The sequence below is a fragment of the Schistosoma mansoni genome, chromosome 1 (genome assembly GCF_000237925.1).
Source record: "Schistosoma mansoni strain Puerto Rico chromosome 1, complete genome".
Taxonomy (NCBI): Eukaryota; Metazoa; Platyhelminthes; class Trematoda; order Strigeidida; family Schistosomatidae; genus Schistosoma; species Schistosoma mansoni.
In genome coordinates, this window is record NC_031495.1 from 19,891,876 (window position 1) to 19,903,680 (window position 11,805).

The window sequence follows — 11,805 nt, forward strand, 5'->3', positions numbered from 1 at the left end:
GCATAGCTTTCACTGTCCGTTGTCTGGTTCAAATATGGTCTAATGATGTTGAAGTTGGTGTTAATGAAAGTTAGTTTCTACTTAGCTTCGTACAAATTTTATCAGAAAATTTCGTCAAATATTAATGTATTTGAAGGGTTTATATTTCAGAAATTGATTACTTCAGGCAAACGCTGAAGGACGAAGAGAAATGCATATGAACCAGAGTACACAATTCTTACATAACTGTCACAAAAAGAACATTTCGTTCTCTCGTATCTTGACGCATGTAAATCCCTCAGATACTTTACTAATTGAAGTTTGTTAAGTGCTTTACTGATTTTTTGACCGATAAAACAGTACCTATTTATCAACAAATCTTTTGTTTGGATTTTGGATTTCGTACTCAAATCAAATCTTACAGTCTGAATCCTCGAATGCAGCAATCAATTAGCTTTGTTGATAAGCAAACTTTAATTTAAAATCATAAATCAGAAGTCATAAAACTATTTTCATTTGTTTTGTATGGATGATATTCTTCGTTTAACTTTGTTCATGTTCAAGTCACTTTTAATCACTAATGAACGTTATTTAGAGAACCATTAATAACCAAGAAGCATTATTCATATGCTTCATCCTAACACACAACTTATCAGCATTGAGTATTCTTAATCCCAAGTAAGACTGAGCTCAAAGGTCTTAAAGTCTTATAGCAATAATTGCACCACTCAGGTATTGTATCTGAATTTGTTGATTCATATTTCCAACTTTATTCAATTCAAAAGAAAGTAATCTTCAGTTAGAACTTTCTATGGGGTTATCACTTCACCATAGAATTCAAAAATTACAATTTCTTAGTAGAATTTCTATCAAAACTTAGTGATCACTAATAGCTACTATCAAGTTTAATGATCATCAGAAAAACTTCTGTAATGATAATCATGTTTAATAATTGACGTTCTAAATGTGTTCCATCAAATTTTGAATAATATTATGGCTTGTCATAAATTCATTTCCAAGTTTGACCACGTATGTTCCCATTTTTAGTAACCCAACTTGGAATTAGTTGTCAAGTGTTCCTCAGTTGTTAATAGTTTTCCAATTGATGTCAGTTTATGAAGGGAATTATCTTTTTTTTTAAAAAGTCATAAATTTGTACACATTTAACTTAAAATTTCAATATTGAATAATATTAAGTGAAACTGAATTTTTAACACCTTCATAATAGTCAATCTATTATATGAAATATATAACTAATCACATCAGTATTATGCTTAAATCACGTATTAACGAACAAGTATTATTCAGATATTACGTAGATTACTTAAAACAAAAATAACAAATTTATAGGTGATTCAATGACCTTGTTAAATTTAATATGATTATTATATTGACATTAGAAATGTCTTGTATATATATAAGTGTGGTGAATTTTTAACTTGGTATGTAACACATGACTTTTTATTAATGAATTTGAAACTAGCTTACTTAGGCCTGTAACCCCCAATGGAGCATAGGCCACCGACCAGCATTCTCCAACCCACTCTTTCCTGGGCCTTCCTTTCTAGTTCTATCCAATTTTTGTTCATTCTTCTCATTTCTGTTCCCATTTCTCAGCGTAATGTGTTCTTTGGTCTTCTTCTTTTCCCTTGGCCTTCAGGATTCCATGTGAGGGCTTGTCTTGTGACGCAGTTGGGTGACCTCCTCAATGTGTGTCCTATCCACTTCCAGCGCTTCTTTCTGATTTCTTCCTCCGCTGGATGAAATCTGGTTTGTTCTCTCCCACAGTAGGTTGTTACTGATGGTGTCTGGCCAACGAATCTGAAGTATTTTGTGTAGACAACTGTTAATAAACACCTGTATCTTCTGGATGATGGCTTTCGCAGTTCTCCAAGTTTCCGCTCCATACCGTAGAACTGTCTTGACATTTTTATTGAAAATTCTGATCTTGGTGTTGGTTGACAATTGTTTTGAATTCCAGATGTTCTTCAGTTGTAAATATGCTGCTCTTGCTTTGCCGATCCGCGCCCTCACATCTGCATCAGATCCACTGTGTTCATCAATGATGCTTCTCAGGTTTTCACATCCTCCAAGGCTTCTTCTTCACGTGTGATTTGATTGGTGCATGCTGTATTGTATTGGAGAATCTTGCTTCTCCGTTTGTGTATATTGAGACGTAAAGCTGCTGAAGCTGCTGCTACACTGGTTGTCTTCTCCTGCATTTGTTGTTGCTTATGTGATAAAAGAGCCAGATCAGCTGCGAAATCTAAATCGTCATTACAGACTACTACATGTAAAAAATGACCGAAAAATACAATTGTGCAGCTCACGACAATAATATCGTGGAAAAGAAATTTTTGTCTCTTGAACATCTTCATTAATTTTTAATGACTGAATTAATTTGTTTAGTTAATTCTATCTATTCATAAAATTTAACCCATTTCATAGAATATAAACAAGTTTTATGATATTTTTTGTCATCATTCAACATTTATTGACTTATATTTAGTGTATTATCATGATTATCCAGTGTTTATATTTCTTATTAGAATTTTACATAAATAAGAAAGCTTAATTTCATAATAAATTTGTGTTAACAAGAGATTACTTCCTATAGTACAGAGAACATCGTTCTGATGTTTGTTACTATGGCGATTTAGAATAATCGGTATGTTTCTACTTAGTTGAAATACAATAAGATTTACGTGAATGTTTTATAAAGAGATGTATTCAGTTGGGAGATAGTTTTTTCTTCATGACATTATATCACCAAAGCATTTTTAAAACAAGGAAGTAATAGGCGACTGTTTCATTTTAGTTAGGAATTCCCTATAACTCTAATTCCACGATCCTATATGGAAGCACAAATAAACTAAAGTTACATGCCGATAGTTTTAAATCGTTTAACAATACAACTGTAAAGGTTCGGGACTAACCAGAAGGTATTTTGTTTGCTAGGGAAGCATTAAGAGTAGAGTGAGTGAGGAAACCTAGAAAAGGTGAGTCGACTACCCAGCAAGCGTACACAATACACTTACACTTATCAAGCAAGAGAATACATAAAAATTAGCTACAAGCCTCAGATTAAAACAACCTTGAAATCGTAACTAGAAATTGATAGGTTAATCCGTTGCATAACCTCTAATCAAATGTGATAACTACATATTGAATTTTCAATTGTTATACACATTGTGAATATATGAACATTGATTTTTTTAAGGTTAATAGATGAGTAATTGTTTGGACAATGTAATAATAATGATTTATAGTGATGATCTCATCCGGATACATTCATATGAATGAAATTCAAACAGCCTACGTGTTAGAGGTTATTCAAGCTAAAATGTAACTTACTACAAGTCTTGTTTTCCAACTTAATGTGGGATGTTTCTTTCATTTCTCTTATTTTGTATTAACCAATTAATTCTATAATGGATTATATAGTCAGTAAATTGTAGATTGTTTCGACCTACATTCAAACTTTAATGACTAATTATGAATCATGTTATCAATATGAATAACTATTTTATTGAATATTCCATTTTAGATAATTCCTTTTTGTTTGGATAATAATAATGACCGCGAAACGATAAAAATATTTACTTATCAGGTCAAATATATGACATCAACATAGAATAATAAATATTTCTGATTTTATTTGTATGAAGTGAGTTTCAATGATATAGTGGTGTGTGCTACTGTTATCGAGTGATATAAGTCGTGTGTATCATCGCATATTTTCAAGACGGTTATCATTACAAAGTGACAAGAGATGAAAAAATTCTGAGAAGCCATGAGCAATGATTCTTCATTCTGTTCCTCTTTATTTAATTCTTAGATGTATGCAAACAACACTCCATTCAAGATAGAACTCGGTATAATCAGATCTTATTAAAATTATGATATTACTCAGTTACAAGTCTAGAGTCCAATGGTTCTTGCTTTCAAATATATTTAGTCTATTATGTAACATAATAATTATCCAATATGGTCGTGAAATTCTTGTCTTATTATCAATTTGGCTAACTGGGAAGATTACGGCTCCCAATAAAAGCTTTCCGAAATCTCTCTTAAAGAGTATATGCTCATCACTAATTAGATAATTCAGGGAGATTCACCATAATTTATAGTCGGTAGTGAAATAATAACTTATTGACAAAAACGGTTATCACCAAACTAGATTATGGATTGATATGAGATGTAAAATCAAATGTGTGAATTCAAAATCAATGACTCAGTGGTTGCATAACCTTGAAAAGAGATTAAAAAAGTTCGGGCTTAATCCTGTCGTGGATTTGTCCAATATTAAAGGATTTTAACTTAGAACACAACATTTTGACAGCCCTCTTCAACTTTCATTAATCCTCCAAAGAATTTTTAGTTTATAATAATAAATTACTTTTAAGCCACATTAAATCTTTATAAAACCACCTACAAATTAATCATACAAAAACCTACTTAATGAATAATAATTGAAGTAATGTCAAAGTACTAATATAGTGTATACTGCTGATGTTGAGTGATATGAGTAGTATGTATCATCAATCGAAAGTAAAAGGCCTAGATGCACAAGGTCAACAAAATCGAAGAAGAGAGAAGGAGAACAGAAAATGATTTGTGTGGAAACAAAGGAACAATCAAGACTGAGACAACTGACTGACATTTAGCAAATGAAGTATTTCCTGTATGGTTCTTAGATTTTAGTGAGATATTTTGTAATTCTGTGTTCAAATACATTCGACTGTCCTTACTTGTGTTCTCATTCACTATAATATCACTTTCTTAGTGTTTTCCCTTTACCGGAGAAAGGAATGTTTTATAGATAATTTGGTTTAATTAACGCGCTATTTTCATTAAATATGATTTGGAATAAAATCTCAGACTTAATAACATCATTCCACATAGATTGGTTATATCCATTTAGGAATAAAGCGGTTGTCCGTTTCACATTATGATGAAGTATAGAATAAAATATTGGTTACTATTCACTGATTCATCAAGATAAAAATGTAACTTATTGAATAAATTCAGTTAGGACTCAGATAGCATAACGAAAACATTTATAACTGTGACGATGAACATCACAAGTTGAGGTTTCAAAGTAACTACATCATATAACGCGACTATAAATATGGTATGTTCAAAAAACTGAAGATCCTGGAATTGGATGTAATTACATAAATGTTCATTCATCCAGTTGTTGAGATCTGATAATTATCAGTAGAGTAATGGTTACTTGCTTCAATGAAAGCAATTACATAAATGCAATGAATATAGTTTCAAGTACTATAGCCTGACTTTAGTGAATTTTATTCAACAAAAATTAATTATGACCAAGTTAAATATTTACTTTCTGTATTGTCTGTACTGTTTTCATGAGACAGATGTAACCAAAAGGTCTCACGATATAAAAAAAAACCGTTGTTTTGAATGTCTAGAGTACTATTTAAAGATTAATAAACAAAATTGTTTAGCAAACGAGGTGTTTAGAGGGAATATACAAACAAAAATAAGTTATAGTATTTGGATAAGCAAAATATATATTACGAAGAACGTAATAATTAGTAACCAGTGTCAATCACTTTTCGATAATTAGATGTATTTCCAGAAATGAGAGATAATATTCTGTCTGTTCTGAAATGATTGAAAAGTATTTATAGCTAAAGATTAGAATGTTTAAAGTATTATGTACTTTGAGCTGACGACATTGTCTAGAACGTCAATAAAAACTTCCCGATTAAACCACCTAGCTCAGAAAACACAATATTTACAACAGTATTTCTTTTCTTTAAACAACGAGGACAATGAATACAATCGAACATAAATAAACAGTTATAGTAAGTAGAAAATATTGTTTTTTTAGTGCAAACCTCTAAGTGATGTAAAACATCATCTAAAACAATGCTGATAACATTACTCAGTAACAGAAGTGAAATTTAAAAAATCGGAGTTATCAATAGATAAATGATAATGATCTAATTTGATCTGAATATAAACTAAAATGTGAAATTGTAAATATCGGAAATAATAATGTTCAATAGAGAATAAAACAAAAATACAGACGAAATTTTTATTATCTTGCAAAACTACCCTAAAAGTGTTTTTTTATCTTTTTTTTTGGAAAAAAACATTACAGAATACAATAATCTATTAAAATTTCACTGAAAGTAATTGTTTACCGGCAAAATTGATTAAGTTTCTATGAATTCAGTCTACTAAGTGAATTATTATGAATAATATTCAACAAATAAATAATCAGAAAGGTTTTGTGGATATTATAGTAATTTTAATAATTGAGATCATAAGTCAATTGAAGGTGAACCATCATGGGAAACCTGGAAGCACTGGATGGTCGTCTCGTCCTATTGTGGGATTCTTCTGCAATGCTCATTCACGATCCCATCTCGCGAGATTCGAACCCAGGACCAATTGGTCTCGCGCGTGAACGCCTAACCTTTAGACTACTGAGCCGGCATCCAATGTTATAATTTTTGGTATGTATTTTTTTTAAAAATCATTTTATGAATTATTTGAATAATAAGGATTTATTTGAATTCCGTTTGTTCACTTAACAGTCAGTGTAGTGAACTAGAATACAAGTGGGGAAAGTCGAATGTATTTGAACACAGAATTACAAAATATCTCACTAAAATCTAAGAACCATACAGGAAATACTTCATTTGCTAAATGTCAGTCAGTTGTCTCAGTCTTGATTGTTCCTTTGTTTCCACACAAATCATTTTCTGTTCTCCTTCTCTCTTCTTCGATTTTGTTGACCTTGTGCATCTAGGCCTTTTACTTTCGATTGATGATACATACTACTCATATCACTCAACATCAGCAGTATACACTATATTAGTACTTTGACATTACTTCAATTATTATTCATTAAGTAGGTTTTTGTATGATTAATTTGTAGGTGGTTTTATAAAGATTTAATGTGGCTTAAAAGTAATTTATTATTATAAACTAAAAATTCTTTGGAGGATTAATGAAAGTTGAAGAGGGCTGTCAAAATGTTGTGTTCTAAGTTAAAATCCTTTAATATTGGACAAATCCACGACAGGATTAAGCCCGAACTTTTTTAATCTCTTTTCAAGGTTATGCAACCACTGAGTCATTGATTTTGAATTCACACATTTGATTTTACATCTCATATCAATCCATAATCTAGTTTGGTGATTACCAAATATGGTTAATGTTATAACGATTGAGTGCCCTATTTAGTATATGAACGGCCCAATTAGAGAGTAGTGGATTTATTGTTCGGAACAATGATACATAAAATCGTACGAACAGTCTTGAGTGCGTATCGGCCCTGCTTTCTGCCTAGCCCAGCCAGTTAAGTCCAGAACACCAATAACAGCCTCGGCAATATGAATCATTATTCACAAGCATACTGCGTTTATATACAAACCAAACAGACCACATCGTACCAAAAAAATAGAAAATAACATTTGTACAATAATTGGCCAAATGTGGCTGTTAATAGGGAGAAAGTAATCGATAGACTGATGATAACTCAAGAATCGTATGATAATAGGTCAAAGGTCAAAATAGGAAATATACGTATTATATTGATCCATAAATAGTCCTCAGAGATATCATTCATAATTCACCAGGGGATATAACAGCTTATAAGTTATTATTTCACTACCGACTATAAATTATGGTGAATCTCCCTGAATTATCTAATTAGTGATGAGCATATACTCTTTAAGAGAGATTTCGGAAAGCTTTTATTGGGAGCCGTAATCTTCCCAGTTAGCCAAATTGATAATAAGACAAGAATTTCACGACCATATTGGATAATTATTATGTTACATAATAGACTAAATATATTTGAAAGCAAGAACCATTGGACTCTAGACTTGTAACTGAGTAATATCATAATTTTAATAAGATCTGATTATACCGAGTTCTATCTTGAATGGAGTGTTGTTTGCATACATCTAAGAATTAAATAAAGAGGAACAGAATGAAGAATCATTGCTCATGGCTTCTCAGAATTTTTTCATCTCTTGTCACTTTGTAACGATAACTGTCTTTAAACTGTGATTTTCTTCAAAAAAATAACAAGATTTAAGAAATCAGCTTTCATCTAGTCAAATGTTATGCCTGTAGATATTAATTTGAAGGCTTCGTAACAACAATACACTGATTATTAATAATCATCAGTTCCTTACATATTAGGTAATCGACTAAATTATCATAAACTGTATAACAGTAAACTTCCAGTTCAGTGAATCTTTTTGGTTGTCAAATAAATTAGCTAAAAAATGTAATATTTAAAGGGTAAAGTGTTACAAATTACATAAGAATAATTGTTAGGATGTTGGCTTTTAGAAACTTAAAAGTGTCTGCAATCTAGCATATGAATAATAACACTAATTACATAACATGTTTGCAACTACATCTTGAGATTATACTACTAATAAGTAATTAGAGTATAATATTAACTAGTTTCCCAGAAATTAATTACCATTCCGTTTGACTTGTAGTAAAGTTATTCATAGCTTGGGAATCAGTTACTTACTTACTTATTTACGCCTGTTACTTGGGGATCAGTATATATATATATATATATATATATATATATATATATATATTATTGCTGTTGATAATAATAATAGTACAGTCGCAATCTAACACGTCATTGTTATTACATCTTCAGGTGAATAGACTGAGTGTTTGACCTTCAGAATTTAATTAGTTTGTACTAGATTTTTGACAGCTTTATTTTATTAGTTCATCAAAAGAGTAACTTTATTTATTAAATATAGAAGTGAAAGTTTTTTCAGAATACCGTTGAAGGTTATTTACTTCTGTTAAAACTATGCAAGAAACTAAGCAAGGTTAATTTTTAAATCGGTATATATCTATCTATCTATATATATATATATATATATATATATATATATATATAGAGAGAGAGAGAGAGAGAGAGAGAGGGGAGGGAGAGAGAGTATTGTGTCGTAGTGATAGCAACTTAGTGAAATATTTTTAACAACTACTGAATTCATTGCCATAATGGAAATGGGAATTACTTCCATTGATCAACCTACCTACTTAATTTTGAATTGAATGAGTGACTACATGCGTTTTAAAGATGTAATGATTAAAGTTAACAAAAAAGTATATAAATAATGTTAGTCTCAAATCATAAATTATAGAGTCAACAGGCTAGCGGAGTTCTGAAAAAATATTTCCTTCTTTAAGTATATGAAGTCATGAAAATTAATTATTCATTATTATTTGGTAGAAATAAAAATTTTTGTATATAAATTTTATATTATATCACAGAAATTCTAAACTTGTAGAATGGAAACATATTTCATAGAGATGTGGTTCCAGTAATACTCTGAAAAGTTCCAGAAAAAAGTGTAATTTTTACTTCGAATAATTTTTCTCTAGTAGATAGGATTTAACCGAATTTCTTCAGATGAGTCGAAGAGAAAGGTTCACTCAACCATCTATCTATCAATCTATCTATGGCCTAATTTACTTATCTGCATCTTTGTTATTTATTAATTTATTGCTTTGAATCATGGTCATTTAATTTCGAAGGATACTGGAATTACAGATATTTTTCTAAAGAAATTCGAAAATAACTTGCGTTTGACAGAGCATCTGTCTTTTCTATAAGCGGGTGTTTACACTTTTGACTTCAAACTGAGCCACTCAGTAGGTTTCTGAGGTTTGGAATTTTCTCATGACGAGTTTTTTGAGATATTTATTGAGCATCTCTAACTACTTTTTTACTCCTAAACGTCATGCTACCTAGTACAGAAGCAGACTAATCGTCAGCTAGGGCTAATCAGACAGAGTTGAATCATTTATGTGGATGTTTATTTTTTTAAAGGGATTATTGAGTTGATCACAAATTTTAGTTGTTGACTCAGAGTAGCAGTGGTGTACAGATAAATGCTCTTTAATTCCCTATATGTCTTGAGTTTCAATGGTATTTCATACTTTTATTTCTTTGATTCATCCTTTTTTAAATCAGATTCCCATTGTTTAAAATTTTACCGTCGTGGATGCACTGATAATCGTTAGACTGGTTAAAATCCAATGTTGATAGGTTTGAGACTGGGTCTTTTCTTATTCCTAGCTGTGAACAATTAAGATTTTTTTTAATACGAACGAGATCTATAGAGAACTCCATAGACATGGAGTCTGACACACAACTTCAATAATTATCCCTACCTTGATAGAAGACAGGGAGAAGTCAGGTGTGTATTGAACGCTTAATATCCACTAAATTATGAGAGAACAACTCTGCATATACAATAACCTGCATGACCTTGTGACACAAAATAAAATTAGGATACTAAGAGAGTTTGCAACGGATTAAATAAATACAAAGGTCACGGTGGGAATCTGAATTAGGAAGATGTTATCGTTGTTATACATACGAACAAAAACTTTCATTCATTAAAGATAATTAATTCACCTTATCTTTCTACCACATTTTGTTAATTTACTCTTACTCTGCTGATGTCCATTGACGGATAAATTTATTTGTTGGAATAACTTAACCTACTAAGTAATGATTTGATTTATATGTTATGATTCAAATGTAACACCAGCAAAACCATCAAAATGAAATTCATGGGTAGAGTTAATGATGTGATCGACATGGGATTTAAACGGATCATCTGTAAGCCTCTTTTGATTTAGGTTCATTTACTGGGTTAAACCTAATAGAAACATTACGGCTAGTAAACGACTCCATTAATCATATGTGCAGTCGCGTGAGAACCAACAAACAAATGGGGAATTTCAAGAACGTTGTTTTGGAGAAACATGGCCAACTGTTAACGGAAGAACTGGGGGAATGCAAAAATGTGAAAGCACAACTAATTCTTAAACCGGGAGTCATCCTTGTTTTTAAACCAAAACGTCCGGTACCTTAAGCAGCTCTATCTATTGTTGAACAGGAATTCGAACGCCTACAAACAAGTGGAATCATAGAACCAGTATATGAAGGAAGAAATTAAGTACATATATGTCTTCACGTGACTATCCTTGTGATATCTTAAGTTTTCAGGGACTAACTTTTACAACATCTTAAGTACTCATACAGTGAATTCTTATTTTTGTACAGTTAATGATAATTAATAAAGTGAGAATAATGAATGTCGAACTGCTCTCCTAAATTTTATCCTATACCGATTAGTTTACTAGTAAAAAAGACCTGTCCCATTCACTGGTAGAATTTAGTCAGCACTAAACTAATAGACAAATATTAATTTGGCCACTCCTTAATGGACAATCAATTGTAGATATATTAATCTTATATAAGGGCAATCAGAACCTAAATAACTCACTGGTAAAGTCTCATAGTGTGAAGCTGTAACTTAAGTCCGAATCGCACAGGGAAAATTTGTTCCCTCAAAATCCCCGATTTGCCTTATTGATGGGTGCGAAACTTCGTCCAGGTCTTCCTCACAACTATCTCTAACCACCTAAACCTTATCTCACTTTTATATCTTGAAAATGGATTTGGTATAGCTCTACGATAATTGCTGATTACCAAACGATTGAGCTTGTTCCTATACGAAAGGGTTTTATGGCTGACTCAATAGAAGAGCAACTGTGACACAATACCAACAATATTCCACTTTTACGAAAAAACACGGAAAAGACAGAAGTGTAGGGAACTTGATATTCAAGAAAAGTTTAAATCGTACAACTCTGTATAGATATATCAATAAAAATATGACCTTTGAGCACACGGAAAGTTACTAAGCTGAAAGTAGTGACAATCGATTAGAAAAGCGCAAATGCTATGCGAAAATTCGAATTAGAAAAGATTCATTCTTA